This window comes from Taeniopygia guttata, chromosome 2 (genome assembly GCF_048771995.1).
Source record: "Taeniopygia guttata chromosome 2, bTaeGut7.mat, whole genome shotgun sequence".
Taxonomy (NCBI): domain Eukaryota; kingdom Metazoa; phylum Chordata; class Aves; order Passeriformes; family Estrildidae; genus Taeniopygia; species Taeniopygia guttata.
Genome location: NC_133026.1, coordinates 56,886,824 through 56,905,477, shown reverse-complemented (window position 1 = coordinate 56,905,477; position 18,654 = coordinate 56,886,824). Strand labels below are relative to the sequence as shown.

At 33.3% G+C, this 18,654-nt stretch overlaps 1 long non-coding RNA gene across 1 annotated transcript in view; it reads left to right on the top strand.

Annotated features, from left to right (window-relative positions):
- The first annotated feature begins 789 nt into the window (after positions 1-789).
- The window catches only part of LOC140682303 (uncharacterized), a 61,706-nt gene continuing 43,841 nt past the window's right edge, over positions 790-18,654 (top strand). The window contains exon 1 of the long non-coding RNA XR_012053843.1: positions 790-923. This is a non-coding gene — a long non-coding RNA (uncharacterized lncRNA). The remainder of the gene's footprint in view (positions 924-18,654) is intronic.

The following is an 18,654-nucleotide window of genomic DNA, read 5'->3' as shown; positions in this document are numbered from 1 at the left end:
TCAGTTTTATGACACCATTTAAGAGAAAGGAAATCCTTGGGGATCTTAAGGTACTATAAGTAATACATATATTGCAATACAGCAAATTGATTCCCACAGTGGCCTCAACTCCCATAGCAGGTCTTAAGATATTTATAAAGTAATGAGTCAGTTCATTTGAAGCTTGAGCAGCAGAAGTCAGAAATATTCTCACTGCCCCCGTATTCTTTGTCCATTTATACAGTGAGGACATGTAGGCTCAGAAAAGCCTACAATAATCTGTAATACTTTGTAATACTTTGTAACATTTTATTTGGGAGTTGCCCCTAATAAAATTATTTGTATTTTTTTATCACTCGGCTTATTCTTATTTTAAACATTTGATCATTCATGCTAAAGAGCAGGAGGAAGCCACTTATTTAAGGCAAAAATTTCACAGTGGAACCAGTCACATTAAAAAATGCAGTACACTCAGTATTTAAATTAACATGACTATAAAAAAGCTTGTTAAAAATAAAAGAAGTTTTAGTCCTTCATAACCACGGAAATTATAAGTGGAAAAAAATCTGTAATACCTCTATTAACAAAGATAATCAAAACAAAATTAATACTGTGGAGGAGCCACCTGCAACCACTGCAATAATACAGTTTCTTCAAGAGAGCGAACATGAAAATAAATTTCCAGCTCCTTCAATACACTTTTGGCTCCCTAACTCCAAAAAACACACACTTAGCACCATCAGGGTTAAACTTCAACAGTCTGTTATAAGAGTCCCCAAGGCAGAAATTTTAAGTATTATTCTGGAAACATTCTGATACACTGTAACTATTTTGAGATCGGGTACATGTCAAGAGACTGGAAAAATAAATTTTTGACATAAAATGTGCACAGTAGAACCAGAGAGAAACAAGTAAAACAATAAAAAATAACACTGTTTGTCAAGGTAAGAGAAAATGAAACTATCTCTACCAGTAGGAAATAGCTTAATTTCAACTGCAATTAGTTTGGATTAGATAGATTATTACAATTAATAAGGTTGTGAAAATACAGCTTCTTCAGCATTGTAAAAACATGAGTTTTCACACACTGTTCTCAGGAATTAGCAAAGCTGAAGTCTGAATTTAAAAATTGCTTTAGCAAGCTGTTAGGTTTTTGTACTACGTACAAAGTGTGCAAGTTTTAAGTAGCAGCATATGTTCTGATAACTACAAAATATTGGAAATCTATATTTAAGATTATTATTTGCAGAAATATTAAACTTTCTGTGGTTTGGACTCTTTAATTTTTTAACTATGTAGTGACAAATATTATTAACTTCTGTGCGTACTCATTGCAGTGGTTAAGTTCGTGCTAAAACTGATTAGATCTTGATATTTTGCAAACTTGAAGGAAATCTCCACCTAAGACAATGTTAACCTGACTGAAACTAGCATGACTGTAGAGAGCCAAAGTAATTGACTCTTGGTATTCAGCTTTGTGTAACAGTTTTTATTCTAGGCACAAAATCAGCTAAACATATATGTCATTCATAGAATGTGTTATAAGGTACCATTAAGAATATTTCTTATTCCCCCAAATTTCAGGAGAAAGGAGGTTATGGGAGAAAGTACATGTCAAAAGATATATAAGTTTCTTACTGTGCTGATAATTAAAGCACTCTTTTTTTTTTTTTTTTTTTTGGAATTCACACAAGTACTGTTATAGTGTATCAAAATCAAAATAAATACTTTATGTTAGATTTACAGTGTTGTGCTCCCAAACTGCATAAACAGATATTTAGAGTGTATTCTACATGCTATATTGTATGATACTGATTATATTGTATACCAAGTCACCATGATATAAGTATGAAAGACATTTAAAATTAAGTTCTAGGCTGAATATGAGACCATTTCTTTCAAATATTGAAATTTCTTACAGAATACTTTGTCCTTTTAGATGGTTCATTTCTCTCCAATGTGTAGAAGGAATCACAATATCTGTCTTCAAGAAGGTGAAATCAGAGGATAGATGTTATTAACAGACAGAAGGAGGCAAATTAATATTCCAGATGAAATAAAATTATCACTTTACTGCAAAATTTCTAAAGAAACAAGTAGAAATATTGATGCCTGTAGCTAACAATGAAAGTAGGGTACAGAATATGAAATAGCTTGAAATTCTTTCTTGAGATGTGTTCTTATATTTCCTACACAAGACTAGGAAATTTATAACAAGTCAATCTTAAAAGATACAAAATTTAAGAAAAAAAGAGAAACATTCAAATTAGTTAACAATATAAGATTTCAGAATAATGTGTATTAAACTGCTAGCTAGATGAATCACATATTTCTATATAGTATTCTATTTTTAATCATGCAGAATCAGGTAAATTCATTGTTTGACTATTGCATAATATGCTATTTCTGTCTTGGAGTTATTTACAGCATGAAAACAGTTACCTTGCCTTTTCTTTCCCAGCATTCTCAGTAGAAAAAACCTGCTTTTAGGCATTGAGGGATGTTTTAAAATTGCCTTCAACTTTAATTTAGGTTGACATACATTCCAAACACATAATTACACGTCTGTTGTTCAACTATCACAGAAATCTTTTAAACAGATGTATACAAGAAAATTGTTATTTCAATGAGAAATTATTGTTATGTTATTTCAATGAGAATTTTTTACAAAAATTAGTTCACTGGAATAAAATAGTCTTGTTAAATACTGATGCAGACATCTTGTAGTAATATTTTTACCTGTTCTAGTCCAGAGGCAGTTCCATAAATCGAACTCTCCTCTTGACCACCTATATGTCTCAGAATTGTTTAAAATTGCTAAGAAATACTTGAGCACTGCCTCAAATCTCGGCAAAATTTAATGAAGCAGCTGTGGAGACAGCATTATCAAGAACAGAACAGTGCCTTCAAGTGCAACTTGATTCATTAATTTTAACCTGCATATAGATAAAAAATATTTGTTAGTGATTTTCCTGTTGCACTTATTTGGAAATGTCAATTATATGAGAGATCTTTTAAGACTTTGCCCACACTTTCATTAGAATTTAGGAGATTATTGGGCTCACCTGTGCATTATCATTCCCAGGAAACCTTTTGCATGAGTTCATACTCTCAAAAATTGGAAGGTTTTTGCTGTTTGAATGATAAAGCTAATCTTGACAAGCCATCTGAATAATCAACTAATGAAGAATTTCTGAGCTTGATAACAAGTGTGGGAAGATAACAGAAGAGCCCACCTCTGCATTTTCTTGATAGCTAGAAATGGAAAACCAAGTGTGGTGAAAAGATATGATATGAGAGGAAGATCTGTCAGAAATGTGAAATTTTAATCCATACAAGTACCAGTGAAACTTGCACACTCTGAAGATAATGGTTATGCTGCCATTCAATTCTGCATAGTGGCTTTCTGCTTTGCTTAGTGTCCTTGAAGCAAAGGTAATTGGTTTTTTACTCTCCTGTGAGCATAATGCAGTATATGACTGCTCTCACCCCACAGGGAGAACGCATCACAGACTAATTGTATTGGCAAATCAGAATCAAATTGTGCTAATACATTCAAGGCTACTAACAGGTTTAATCTATTTAGAATGCTCTGTTGGTCTTATCTGTCCAAATACAGAATTTTCCTTGACCTGGAATATCACGTGAATAATTAAAATATAATAGTTGGATGATAAATGAAGTTTATACAGCATTTCAGTAATCTCATAAAAAAAGAAGACATACATTTTCAGAACCTATTATGACCTCTTTTATGAGGACAATTTCTGCAATTTCTGTTTCACTGTAGTATCTTGCAAGCTCTGTTTCATGGCATTCTATTTTAAGTGATTACATTATTTCTGAAAATAATGTCACATAAGTTTTGGTATAACTTGATTTTTTATTGGTAATGTTGCAACTGCTAGCTCTTTTATTGATGGTTTATCTATTATTATTATTATTATTATTATTATTATTATTATTATTATTATTATTATTTATTTCGCTATCCTTCTCCTATTGTGTCTGTAACATACTACAGCAGAGTGAGGGAAAACAGAAAATAATTGTATGTTCTCCTTGACCTTCATAATGTAAAAGTAGGAGCTTTGGTTTATTCCCTGGCTTGACTAAATAAAAGGATCTTATTTGTTACTTAATTAATTAATTAATTTATTTGTATTTAAACCATTGTTCTGGCTTTATTGTGCATGAGATAAAGATCTCATTTTTAAGGTTATCTCTGTTCAGAAGTGCAAGTTGTAAGAACACAGCTGTAATAAGGAATAGGATGAGTACAGTATTGCTGTGCTTCAGAGCGCAAACACCCAGTTTAGGTTAAAGGTAGAACACAGGTATATTCTACTGCATAGTGAGAATAGAGGAACTTTACCTCAGCATGATAAAAGAAATTCTGCAAGTTACCTTGATACAAGTGAAGAAATCCCAAACAATATTTCAAATTTAACATTTTAAGTTTGCTTTTATCACAGTCATGGGATAACAGACATATTTCATAACTTATGAACAACTTAATTCTGAAAAATATTCAACAGAGCTCCCGGAACATGATTTTCAGATTCTGATCCAACTGTCCTGACTGAAAAACTGCATTGCTCAGAACCAGTTAAGTTAAAGCCCTAAGAATTACATAAACTTGTTCCATTAAGACCAAACACAATTTAAGTGAAATGTGTGTACACATCCGAATGCACTTTTATTTGGGTTACTGGTACTAATCATATAGCTACATCTCCCTTCAAGCATAATTGGAAGGGTTTTTTTCATTCAGGAGAATGAATTTTTTCTGTGTAATCACATTTAAGTTATCTATATTAAAGCACAAAAGAAAGAACCTGAATCTTCTACCACTGATATTCTGCTTCAAGTAAACACCTACACTACAATGAATTCAACACACTGTCATTTTGGTTCAGTAGCATTTCATGTGTATTTTATTAATTCATCTATCTGCACACATAGTAGATTGATAGAATTTTAATTTTGGTCTATGTTACTTCCAGGTACTGAATATATTGTAGATTAATTCTTCCCTGTTGCTTGATCAAAAGTTAAATAACATGATTTTTTTTCTAATTTTATGATCTTGTGTTCATTGAAGCTCTATGGGAAACATAAATCACTAAGGAACAGCAAAGAGATTATTTCCATGATGGGGACTATTCTTGTAATCTTTAGCACTGTTTCCAAACAGTGAAAAAAAAAATAATAGTAAGATAGATCACTGAAGCCATATACTTGGACAGGAACACATATCCTTTGATTATACTTTCTGAAATATTCTAAGAAAATTTAATCAAGATACTTTCAAATCTAAAAAAAAAATAAAATAATAATTTTTCTATTAAGCATCTCTGAGGGTTTCCAATCTCTTGGATCATGTAGCTCAGTGCTTAAATATCTGTTACTTATTTCAGTGCAAATGTACATCTGATAAAAAAATATTTGAAAGATAACTCTCTTTAATGAAAGACAGATACCTGCAACTACTGTACTAGCTGACTAAAATACAGATGATGTACAAAAAATGATAAAATCTCAACAGTAGTAATAGAATGTCACTTGGAAATCAAAATTGTTTTGAACTCTTGACAGAAGAAAGAGAACAAAATCCAACCACCTCCCTTTAAGGAAAAAAAAAAAACCAAACTTCCAAGTAGACCTCAAAGTTTATTACTACAGGAATATTTGTACATTTGCTAAAACTTGCTGTGACCTTGTAAGAGATCTCAGGTGTCAAAATTTGATGTGGAGAGAGAAGTAGTTGCCCCATATCAAAGTGGAAGTTTGGGGATTTTAAAATGTTTAGATGTCTGAAGTATCTCTAAATAAAAGGACAACATGGTTTTCCAGTTATGACATAGGCTAGGTTCTTTATCTTCTATCTCAGTAAATGGCTGCAATGCGCTGTACAAATAGAAGATGGTTATCTTCTATTTGAAAAATAAAGGTGATCAAGCTCTTTCTCTTGGATTCTATTTCCAGATTGCCTTAAAATGCCTGTATTGCACAAAATAAATCAAATAACCCTTTAATCATTAGTTTCTTGGGTAAAGTAAGTATAGATTCAACAAGCTGGTTTAGAGAGGGGTACAACAGTGACCTGAAAGATAGATAAATTCCTTTCAGCCAAGCAAACAAAAACAGCCCCCTCTGCAAAAAAAAATCCCTCTTACTGCAGTGATGAGTGGAAATGTTAGGTAGACTACATAATAATATTGTCTAATATCCAACAAACACCCTAGTTGCTGCAGGCCAAGATTCTTCCATCTAATCAAAGTTCCCATTTTCTGAGGAATAAAGGAATTAAAGAAGATAAACCAAAGTATTCGGCTATGTTACTGCACTTGGGAACATTTAGGAACACCATTACAGGATCCTAAAAAGAAGAGTGTTTTAAATTTTAGCACTGTTTCTTCATCATCCCTGTCCCTAATTTAACACAGCCCATTTCTCATGCAAACACATTGACAGAGAAGCATTGCCTCCCACCTTCACTGCAAGCACTAGTCTAGTGATGCAAGTGTTAGTGCCTGTTAGGCATCCACACAATGATTCTGTCCTGGCTGAAGTCTGCTAAGAGCAGAATTGTTGTCCTCTATGAATTTTTTTGTTTTTTTGGTGAAGTAAGGGTTGCATGTCTCTCCTCGACTGCAGGTGTGCCAGCCAAATTTCATAACAGAATGTCTGGTTTCATGGTTCTTTCCATCTTGTCTTCTTCCATGTCTCTCTCCTTTGTATCAGTCTCAGTGTGGTTAAATGGTAACTTCATGTACATGATCGTTAATGTTTTAAAAGATCGGAAAGTTGCTTTCAGCATTGAGATAATTTTCATATACAATGATAAAGAAAATCAACATGAACCTTTCCTTTCTTTCTGCTGCACAAAACTGGGAAAAATTCTGTCCTGCTATATTAATGTCAAAAGCAATGCCTAAAGGACTTATACAGCAGCATATTTGTTCTCTTCACACTTTTGTCTTAGAGTTCATGAGTACCAGTATAGCTCAACACTGTTAGCCTAGAAACATAAAATCTGAAAAGAATTAGGATTTTTATCATGACCTAAGAACTTTGGATGAAAGAAACTGTAGAGCATTTATAGAACAAATCTGATCTGCAATTACCATGTTGCCAAAAAACATAATTTTTTTCTTATTCAGCTCAGTTGAAATTAAAGTATTGACAGAAACTATTTCTTCCAGGAAAGTAGAAAAGTTAATAAGGGGTGATATTGAATCTGCTTTACTGTTTTTTTTTTTTTTTTTTTTTCTCCTGGGTAATCCACATCTTACATTCTGCAAAATGTAGTTGAAGCTAAATAAATAAATTAAACCAACAGGAAATGCCAGATTACTTTTTTCTGCTTGCTTTTAGCTCTGTATACACAGAATAAAGCTAGAACTAGAAGTCGAGCTGCTGAGCACTGTATTTTTTGGCCATAAATTTTAAGTGTGTTGCTCAGCCTGAGGGGAACACAAAAGCATTAAGATGTATTTAGATAGAAAAAAGAGTGGGTTTTGTAAGAATGAGAAAGAAATCAATCACAGTCTCCACATCACTTTAAAGGGTGGTTATTGCATTTCTGGACTAAAGTCCCCTAAAGGTGCATCACAGATAGCTGACATTTGCCACAGTGTCATTCTTTGTCAGTCCAGGTGGTAGCACCTTTTCCTCTATATGGGCAAAAAAACCCAACCTCAACCCAAACCAAGCCAAAACAGACCAAATAACAACAAACAAACAAACAAACAAACCAGCAAAAAAAAAAAAAACCAAAACTATTTTTTTACAAAAGAGAACATGGGAGTCTTTGCTACAGGAAACAGTAGAAAAACCTAGAAGGGTGACGTGCTAGGGATGTTTCCCCTGCCAACACAAAGAGTCAGCCAACTTTGCTACAAGGAATATACAAGCAGTATCTAAAAGTCTTGCCATATTATACAGCATGAAGATGTATTTGTACTGCCATACTTTAAAAATGCAAAGTATTTTTATTAACCATCAGGCCAATGCTTAGCTTTTGTAAACTAAATATCTAATAGTTAATTACCTAGGTCAATAAAAAGACAACCTACAAGTAAATTTGGTTTTTTACTAACATAGCAGTGTCAGAAAACTTACCTGGCCTAACTAAATCTATTTCTACATGTAATAGATTACCAAAATAAAAATATATACACGTAGTAGATTACCAGTACTTTACTAGAATTAATAAAGCTTATTTTTTCCAACAAAATAAATACTTGCCATCCCTTCTTTTATAGGTCAAAACATGTATGAGTAATATCTCCTTAATGACAAAAGACCAGGAGGATAAAAGGCAAGGGAGGAAAAAAAAAACCCACAAAAAAGAAAATTAATGACAAATCTGTGGCTATCCTTATGAGTGTCTTCCCTTGATTTGCTCACCTCATTTTTAAAATAGCAAATACAATATAGTTTATACGTTAAATAAATTATGAAAAACATTAAATAAAGCATCCTTCATTTATCTAAAAAAGATAGAAATATTATTGTCAGTTTTTTAATAAGCAAAGAAGTAGATCTTACACAGAAATACTTTGCTTAAAATCCTGACTAATCTCTTCACTTTTCACTGTTAGTATTCTACTTGAAAATGTCTCATTGGACATAAGATGACAAGAAGAAGACCTATTTTCCAATTATTTTTCTGCTGGATTTACAGTATTTTCAGCGAAAATACTGGAATCCATATTTTAGCTAGAACAGCCTATTTCTAAGAGTTGTATATTCAGGACATTTTTAAAAATTAAACAATATTGAAAGACACAGTTTTACATTGATTTTTTTGGGAAAATTGCATGCCTCTACTCAGTTTTTCTTGTAGTTATGCACACCCACAGTAGTTATTTCCTAGCCATCTCAGGCAGGTCCAAGTGCATGTAAATTAACTCAGGTCCATTTTACTAGTGAACCAAAGCCAATTCACTGGCCTTCACTGAAGGGGAAAAAAATAGTATGACTCAGTTGTGGCAATACAAATAGAAAGACTATATACAGAAGAATAGTTTCAAAATGGAAATCACAAGAAAAATAAAGTGGTGTTGGCAAAGAATTCAGCTGAAATTAGCAGACGTAAGAAAGAAATTCAGAATACTAAGGGTAGTGAAAGATGACAATATCAACACTTATAAAAATAAAAGCTCTAGAAAAATTCAAGTTGTTGAAAAATACAAAAGATTTTGTATCAAGCAAATTTTTTTTATGAATAATAGTTTTTTCCATTCTTTAACTTAAAGTCACAATTTTAATTAGCTGACAACAAAAAAATTTACCTGCCAGGAAAAAAAAAACAAAAAACATTCAGAGTCTTCAGACCTTTATTTTAGCCTTGAAAATCCCAACAGAAGTATTCCTCCAGAAAGGAATCCTGAGGAGTTTGGTCTACAATTCCCCAGTTGCTTATCTTCTATGAAGTTGAAGAGAAAGGTAATCTTTCAGGAATATACTGTTATTCAGGAGTTGTGAAACATTTTGTTTCTGAAAAAAAATTCATAATAACTTAGATACATAATAATGATGAGCATAAGATCTCCTTATGGTTTTCCAGCAAAAAAAGTCACTGATACCCCCTACTATGGATACTCATACATTTTTGGAAAATTCGGTTCATAATCAGAAAACATTTTGCCAAAAGCCTAAAATATTATACATAGACATTTATTTATTTATTTATTTATTTGTACATATATATACATATATATGCACACACCGATCACTATAAATTAAAAGTCTAGAGCTATTTAAATGGAGGACTTGTAAGTAGCGTTGTCAATGCAAGTTGATTTGAATTTGTACCTACACCAAAAAAGTAATGTTCCTCTCCAGTCTGCTTCTCCCCTGTGTCAGGTCTAGGAGGCCTGTGGCCACATGGCAGTTGTATCAATTTCCTGATCAGACCGAGAACTTAGTAAACTAATTATTTACTCTTCACAATTCTCAGTAGGATCAATGACATTATGTTCTTCAGGCACAGCTGCACAATTTCTAGAACTGACTTGAGTGAATTCCTGAGAGGGTGCCCAAGGATGGAGTGGAACCACTCACCTTGAAGGAAGCACAAGTTCTGGTAGGCATAAGCCAGTGGTGAAATTACACCTCAGAAACAGAAGATCCAACCAAAAGCTCTGCAATTTATATTGCATCAAAAGAATTAAACTGATTATTATTATAATTTAGGATTCTAATTCTAAGTCAGTGAGTCATTTGAGATGACCCAATCGAAATGAAACTATTGCAAAATCAACAATTTGAAATTGCTCTGCATCCTTAATTTGGTGGTTCCTTCTCTTCACATTGGAGTTTTTCTCTTTCTCCTACTACTTCCTGTGTTTTAGTATAAAAGATCCCTTTTCTTACATCTAACAAAATCTCTATTTAGGGAGCATTAATTGTTAGGGAGCAACAGCAGTTATAAAGCAAAAAGTCAAGATAAATACTTTTGTAAGTGTAATGAAAAGTATAAGTCTTCTTTCAAATAAAAGCAAGTATGAATTAGAAATTTGAGAAAAAATGAAACTTAACCAGTAAATTTCATGTGAGAAATATCATCAAAGTCCTTCTGCCAACCTTCATAAATCAACATTTGTCCTTAAAATGTTAAGCCATGTGTCCTAGAATGGCTGTTGTCCTTCAGCTATAACAATTCTAATAAGGTTAGTTAATTGAAAGACACCATCATGCTTTTTTAGTTCAAACACAGCAAATGGTTTTCATAGTCTACATTGATATAAATTCTATAGTTCTAGAGCTTCTTGTTACGTATTGCTGACATCACCTTAAAAGTGTAATCCACATTAAATCAACAGTTTTCAACGAGCTATTTCAGGACATTGAGACCATGTTTACAGCATTTCCTCAGGGAAGTGTTTTGAAAAATATCTCCTGGAAAAGAGGTTGCTTAGAAAAATTCTTCTTGCAGCAACACACGGAGTTTACATACTTGTCAAAAACCATTGCAAGCTCAGAGATGTCTGCATCAATTTCAGAACTGACATCTCATAGATAGTCTGACAGCTTTGTGTATGAAATGGGATGTCAGGAGCAACTTAGGAAGACCAGGAAAAACAAAACATATTTGTTTCTTATGTCTTCTGTGTCACATTCAGGAGTCCTCTTTTGTTGTACCAAACTGTTAACTATCAAAACCTGATTTTTGGGTTCTTCAACTTGCTTGACATAGTTCAGCTGTTGCCTCAAATTGACAATCCCAAGTAAAAAAAAAAAAAAAAAAAAAAAAAGTAGAGTTAATAGAATAAGTAAAAAAAATAGCATCATAAATTAATTTTGTATTTTGAATGGATGTTTTTTTCATCAGTGATGACATTCACCAGCAATGATTAAATGAGTAAGAAAAAGAGTCTTCCCAACTTGTTGCATAAGACAGGAATAATGGCAGCTGGAGCCAGACTGGAATCTCATAGTTTCTCAAATCTAGTTCTTCTTTTGTGCTGAAAACACTATGCATAAGTCCAATGCATATGATGAAGCTGTTCTTCATGCCTCTGTTTAAAAACCCCAAAGCTTTCATTGAGGAAGGACGCCATGTATAAATAATAAGAAAAGCAGTGGTTTTTACAGACATAGTACATCAAATTTAAATAAGGGCATGTAGGTCCTTGCAGCAGAGTGACTTCCAGCTCCTCTGTTGATGATGCTGTGTGCATTGGTGTAGGGGCACTTCAGCTTATAGTCTGTGTCCATCTGTTTTTTCCAGTGTTGCTGTCTACAACTGGAAGGATAGAGGAAGGAGACATACAGTCACTACAGTGACTACTGTAAGATCAGACTTTGTCCTACTATTATTCCACATCGTAAGGGAAAGACTCCTTCACTCTCATAGTACATGAAGAACTAACCAGACAAATTTACCTCCACAAAATAAGGAGCAGACCCACTTTCTTCCAGTTTTAGATTCCAATATTAAAATTGGTGAAAAATAACAGACTACAGATATTTACATACTGGGATAAAATCCAAAATTTAGTCATTCAAGGGGCACATTGCACACCTTGTAGAAATCACCTTGTGATTATCAAAACTGCTGTAGTTGAAATATCTGTAAACCCTCAATTCATATAATTCTAAACTTCATTTTCAAAAAAAAATATTTAGAAGATGTTTTAAAAGAAACCAGAGCAATTTAAGACTCCAGAAAGCTCTTCTGCTTTGTGTTAATGAATTAATTCACTGTGGTTATTAATAAAAACATTCTGGGTGATTTTATTCCATTGTTCTTCTCAGGTCACATTAAATTAAACCTACATAATACACCATTGCATGAATACATTGCAGTTTTACACTAGTTTCATTTAAAATTCAATCCATGTGAGCCACACCAGAGGCTATGCTAAGCAGAGTCTTTCTGGGTTTATTAGAGTGGCTGCTCAGTCAACAATAAGACTTTGCTTGCCAGTACTCAGTCTCTCCAAATCCTTGGAAGTCTACTGAGGACACAGCTCTGCTAATAAGCTGCAATGGGGCCTTGTGCTTACAAGCTATTCCTTTCATTGTGCATTATGTTCCTCAAACATTGCCAACATATGTAGTTTTCAAGTGAAAAGCTGAGTAAATTAGATATTTTATATACTGAACATATCAGTAGCCCAGATGGGAAAACTGAGTGTCATGTATATCCCAGGAAAAGACAATAACAAGTTTGTCTATACAAGTGATTGCTATTCCTTCATCTATGTGTTGATTTCTCTATTTATCAGTGTAAAAGAAGATCCATCACTTATCTAGATCATTACATAATCTTATCAGTTATATTACTAATTCTTTCAAGGCTTTTGCTATATGCAGCTATTGCAAATAAATTAATTACAGAGTGATTCTTGAATTAAACATCACACTGAAAGTATAACTGAAAAAGATATTTACTGACAAAAAGACAACCTCTATCCTTTCTCATTATTCCTGTATCGGAGAGATGAAAACCGATTCCCACTGCTCTTTAAGACTTACAGAGATGATAACATCTTCTCCATATTGGCATCCCACTGGAAGGCAAATTCAGATGTTCAGTTCAATGCTTGCCTGAAGAAGCAAAAGCTCAAGAAACTACTCCCCCAGTTGTATCCATACAACTCACTACTTTGGGTCCTCTAAATACTGGATTATTTGCTTTGCCCCTCAGAAAACAGATGTTATTTCCCGAATAACAAATTTGATAGAATAATCAATGATCGTACTTGCAGTAAATCAATTAATCCCAGGATCACACACCAACCTGATTTTTGAGGTAGATCTGCATCCTTATTCTTAAAACAAAGATAACTAGAAGTTTAAAAACATGAAGAAAAAGGCTAGAACAAGAATATATTTTAAAAGTAAAATCTCACCTTTAATGGACAAAAAGAACAGATTACCACAAGTGTTCTTTCACACTTTTTGCCACTTTATCACTAGCGTGGGCCTTTTTCTTCAGTCTGTCTTAGTATAGTGACATTTAACCTCTTCCTCAGCAGCAGGAAACCCTTCACAGCCCCATCTAAGATATGTCATTTTCTAAGCTGTGAATCCTGCCTTCCCACTTCTCTTTGAAGGTTTTCAGGCTTTCTGAATTGCAGGCTCCCATGTTTACCACACCAGTCCTATTCTTGCCCTTGCAGTTAAACGTATCCTCTCAGTGCATAAACTGCATCATCCTGTAATTGCACTTGTGTGATAGATTAATCAGCTCCTTATTCTAAATAACCTTCTCATTTATATGCCTGTAAACAGTTATAAACACTACTAAAATTTCTATTTAATAAGATTGAGATAGTTCACTTTTTCTAAAATAGTATTTTAATTTCATAATTATTTCAGCTTTGGTATTTTCACCTTAAAAAAATTCAAATCCAGCTTTTTTAACTTAATATGGTGCTTGGGGGAGAAACCAACCTGCCTTACCAGTATGCACAGAAACTGCTATATCTCTGCTTAGATAGCTAAGACTGTTTTGTCTCAAACAACAATTTCATTAGAAGGTTAAAGTGGTTAAATATAAAATTTATAGTTATTAATTTCAGCATCATTGCTTCCAACTGTACAGCTTCTTACAGGGTAATTATTACAGATGCTACACTTTTCTTATAGCAAGCTTTTGAATTTTTGCTGCATTTATGTTCCTTTTTGCCACTGGAACAATTGTACATCATACAAAAACCTTTTAGCATTTTTTTTTTCCCCCACACACCAAGCTACTGATAAAGGTATTAAACCATACTGGCCTAAGAACAAATCATCTCTGGCTGACATGTCCCCATTTAAATTGACTTTTGATAACTAAGAGCTAGAATGGTTTTACATCTCTCTATATGTAATATAGAGATTTTACATAGCATTTTAGATAGAGAAAAGGAGAGAGGGAAAGAGTAATGAAGAATTTGAAGAATATAGGATCAGATATCAGTAAAGTATATTTTGTGCTCTTGAAACAGATGGATTACTCTTAAGCAGCTACCTTAGTTTGTGATAGTAGTTTCTTTATTTCCTTGTTATTAATCTTTCCATGCATTCTCAGATGAACTTAAACTGCTCATTTTATCAACCCTTTAAACTGATTAAAATATTTACATGCTTTTTATTAAGTCAGTCCAAATGTCTATATAATTCCAAAATATCTGTGGTAAGAAAAACTTACCAAATTATCTAAAGTAGGAAAAGTTTATCAAAATTCATTTTAGGAACTCTTAAAAAAAAAAAAAAAGCTTTAAAGCATAGAGCAGAAGATTATTTATCCCTGTTTCTTGCTACATATATATTTACAGCTTTCTATCTGAATTATTCCTGTAACACTTCCTGTACATAAACATCAACTCTTGTTTTTTAGATTCTTGTTTTATTAGTATTACTTTTTTATATTTTCCTGTACATACATATAGAACACAAAAGCTGTGAATTTGAAATGCATTTCAGCTATTATGGCTTCATATATTTTGTAACAATTTTCTGTTAAAACACAAATTCAAGGAACTTATTATTATCTCATGCTTTTTTTTTGCACTTCTCTGCATAAGTGGAAAGAGTCTTCAGATATTCCCACTTCCAGATATGCTTCCACTTTTTTACAATTCAGAGAAAGTTTCTTAATGTCTTCTCCACTGGGTTTGTTTTTTAGCGTCAATGTCACATCTTGACCATTTTCTCCTAAATGTGTCTCTTGTGTCAGTAAGGTAGTTGAGCTTGGGGGGAGTTTAATAAAAATGACATGCACTGCTGCCTCTGTACTAATTTGTGTATGCTTCACTGGATCACATCTCAAGTTAGAAAAATAATCTATATTCCTTTATTGTTAGGCTTGTCACCACTCAGTTTATACTCAATCTCTGTTCATGCCAAAGAGTATTACTGTGTCATTTTAAACTTGAAAAGATTCTTGACTGGATTTGCGTTTAGAAGTCTATCATAATTTTCTACAGTGGAAAGCAGCAAACAATCATAAGACAAAGGTACAAAAGGGCTGTTAATAAACTTTTCTGTAGATGATGTTTATACTCTTCCATGATCCAATTAATTGTACATGACTTTTCTCACAACAGAAAATGATGCTTGGTGTTAGTTTTCTTTGATACATTAAAGGGAAGAAAACATACTTCTTCAACCCACCCTAAAAACATAAAACAGTGGGTAAATCCAGATATCATATATATACACAGTCACAGAGACATATTTTAGGGAGACAAGGAATGATAGAGAGTTGCATGAATCTCAATGGTATACACAGACAAAATGGAAAATCTAACAGTTATTTCTGTCATTTTTCTAATAAAGTAATTTATATTCTTTGATATTAAACTAAGAAATCCTTGCTTCACTTTTTTCAATGGCATATCACCTGAAATAATTTATATATTTCAACTCCAAGTGTCAGACCTGACCTAGTCTTCTACATGGCAACTCTCTGTAGGAATGCTATGTATTTTCTATTAATTGCTGGTTTTTCTTACCATATCTAAAGAGAAAAAAGCATTGCAAACTTATTCAGCCCAAGTTTACAGACAACAAGTGGCTGAACTAAGTTCTCTTACTTGGCATTTCTTCTAGAAAATGTAATAATACAATATTTCAATGCTGCAGACACTGTGGTTTAATCTTTATATCACAGAATTCATATCACACAATTTTTGAGTTCTATTTGGGTAAGTTTTTGTAATTATTCTTTTCTGCTTGATTGAATTTCTGTTCCACACCTTCCATTTTTTCTGGTGAAGAAGCAGCAGAATTTCTCCTTACCTCCCAAGTACAGTTTCTGGTTATAATGTCAAAAACTGTTAAAATTTAAAAAATGCTACACATTCTCAATCAGTTCTTGATCACAAGAATGACTGTTTATTATTTGATTATAACAGCTAAAATATGTAGGCACATGAAACTACAAAAAACTTTTAGATCTAGGGGAAAAAGAAATTAACTCAAATGACATCACACAAGATGTCTGAACAGAGGTCAGTATAACAATGAGGACTGTAGCATAGAATCATTCAAGATTATGAGAATGGACAAAGTTACATATCTCACTCTTTCTGCTTATTTACTTGGGTGATTTTAGGTGTGTTTTTCTTGAAATTAGGTTTCATTTGACAATTTTTTATTAAGTGGGGATCTAAACAGTGATTCTGAAGAAACAACCATCACCATTTATTTTTTTAAGAAATTTATCAATTCAAAACAAATTTAGAAAATCCAAGTGTGTACAGCATTTACCAAATCCTGGATAGCTGACAATGACTAAATTATTGAAATGTTACATTAGAAAATCTAAGGTTAAGAATTTGAAAAATACTGTGCTTAGCAAATATTTTATTATTTATTTCTTGTCTTTCAGTAGAAGACAAACTCCATTTTTCCGCTCATTATATTACGCATATACATGTATATACACATGCAAGTGTGTATATATAATTATACGGACACAATAAATTTGATCCACAATTCCTATCCTAGAAGATAATTTTATGCTCCTGTTTTAAGAAATGGGCTGCTTTAACGATTACTTAGTGATAGTTTACACAATAAAAAACCTCCTACTCATTCATTTTTGCTTATACATCAGAAGTTTTTTCAGAATTTATTTGGATTTGTACAGCTGGGTTTTATAGTGGGGGTTGTACAGAGGCTACAAGGTGGCTGCTGTGAAGTTACTGGAAGCTTCATTTATGTCTGGTGTAGCCGGTGCCAACTGACTCCAAAATGAACCTTTCACTGGCCAAAGCTGAGCCCATCAGCAACTGTGGTAGCTGGGATAACATATCTAAAAAGGAGGAAAAAATAAGCAACAACTTCTGCTTGAGAAAGGAGAAAGGAAAAAGGAGTGTGAACACATTAGACAAACAGCCACATCACAGCAGATGAATGCCCAAAGGATGCTGGAAACTCATGCTGACATGGACTTCTGGCCAGAGTTGTGGCTTTATGGAGAGAGGAGTCCAAGCTAGAGCAGGTTTGCTGGCAGGTCTTGTTACCCTGTAGGAAACACGCCATGGTGTGCTCCCAAATGACTGCACCCCATGGAAGAGACCCATGCTTGAGCAGTTGATGAAGAGCTGCAGCCTGTAGGAAGGACCCAGAAGTTCATGGAGAGCTCCTGTGGGGGAGACCCTACAGTGGAGCAAGGAAAAGTGTGAGGAGGCCTTCACATGAGGACGAAGCAGCAGCAGAAACGTGATGTGATCATCTGACCACAGTCCTCATTCCCTGTCTCCCTACACTGCTGCAAGGAGGGAATTAGAGCACAAAAGAGCAAAATTAAATTCAGGAAAAAGAAACGGGTAAAGGGAAGGTATTTTAAAGATTTTATTTTATTTCTCATTTTTCTACTCTGATCTGACTGGCAATAAATTAATAATTTCCCAGAGTGAGTCTGTTTTTACCAGGAGGGTGATTGATTACTGATTTATCCCCATGCTTATCTTGATCCATAACTCTTTGGTGTTATTTTCTCTCCATTGTCCAGATAAGGAAATGGAATTATAGAAAGGCTTTGGTGAACACCTGGCACACAACCAGGGTTAACCCACCACAAAACATGTTATATATTTTATTGTTGTTCTATTAAAAAAAAAAAAAAACAAACAAAAAAAAAACACAACCACAGAACCAGCTCTATATGTAGCCTTCCCTTTGTACTGTCTGATCTCTCAATCAGTGTTAACATATTCTTTGAAATCTCCATGCCTCAGATCTGAAAAGTCATTAACAGATGCTTAGTACCCATTTAGTTCTAAATTACAAGTTCACAAAGTATCTCCCATAACATTTGAAAGATCCATTAATTCCTACTTCCTTGATTTTAGCTTCACAGTAGGTAATGTTATTTCTTCTTCCTGGTTTAGCAGAGCCATATCTTCTTGAGTCACATCCTTAGATGAAAGTCTTTCTTATTTCTCAGATATGGAGTAGAAAAATGCATTTTCACTTTGATATAGAGGAAATCTCGAAATCTGATAAGCAAATGTTCAAAAATCTCTTTCTATATTTGAATGCTTAAGATAAATAGCGGAAACTTTCCAAGCTTAAGTTATGATTTTAGCTTCTATCTGTAAACTGTCACAAATCTCTAAAAAAATCAAAATATGCAATTGGCCATTTTATAAGCAATTGCTAGCTGTTTAAGAAGTTGTTAGGTGTTATTTTGTTCAATTTAGATCAGGGAAATACACC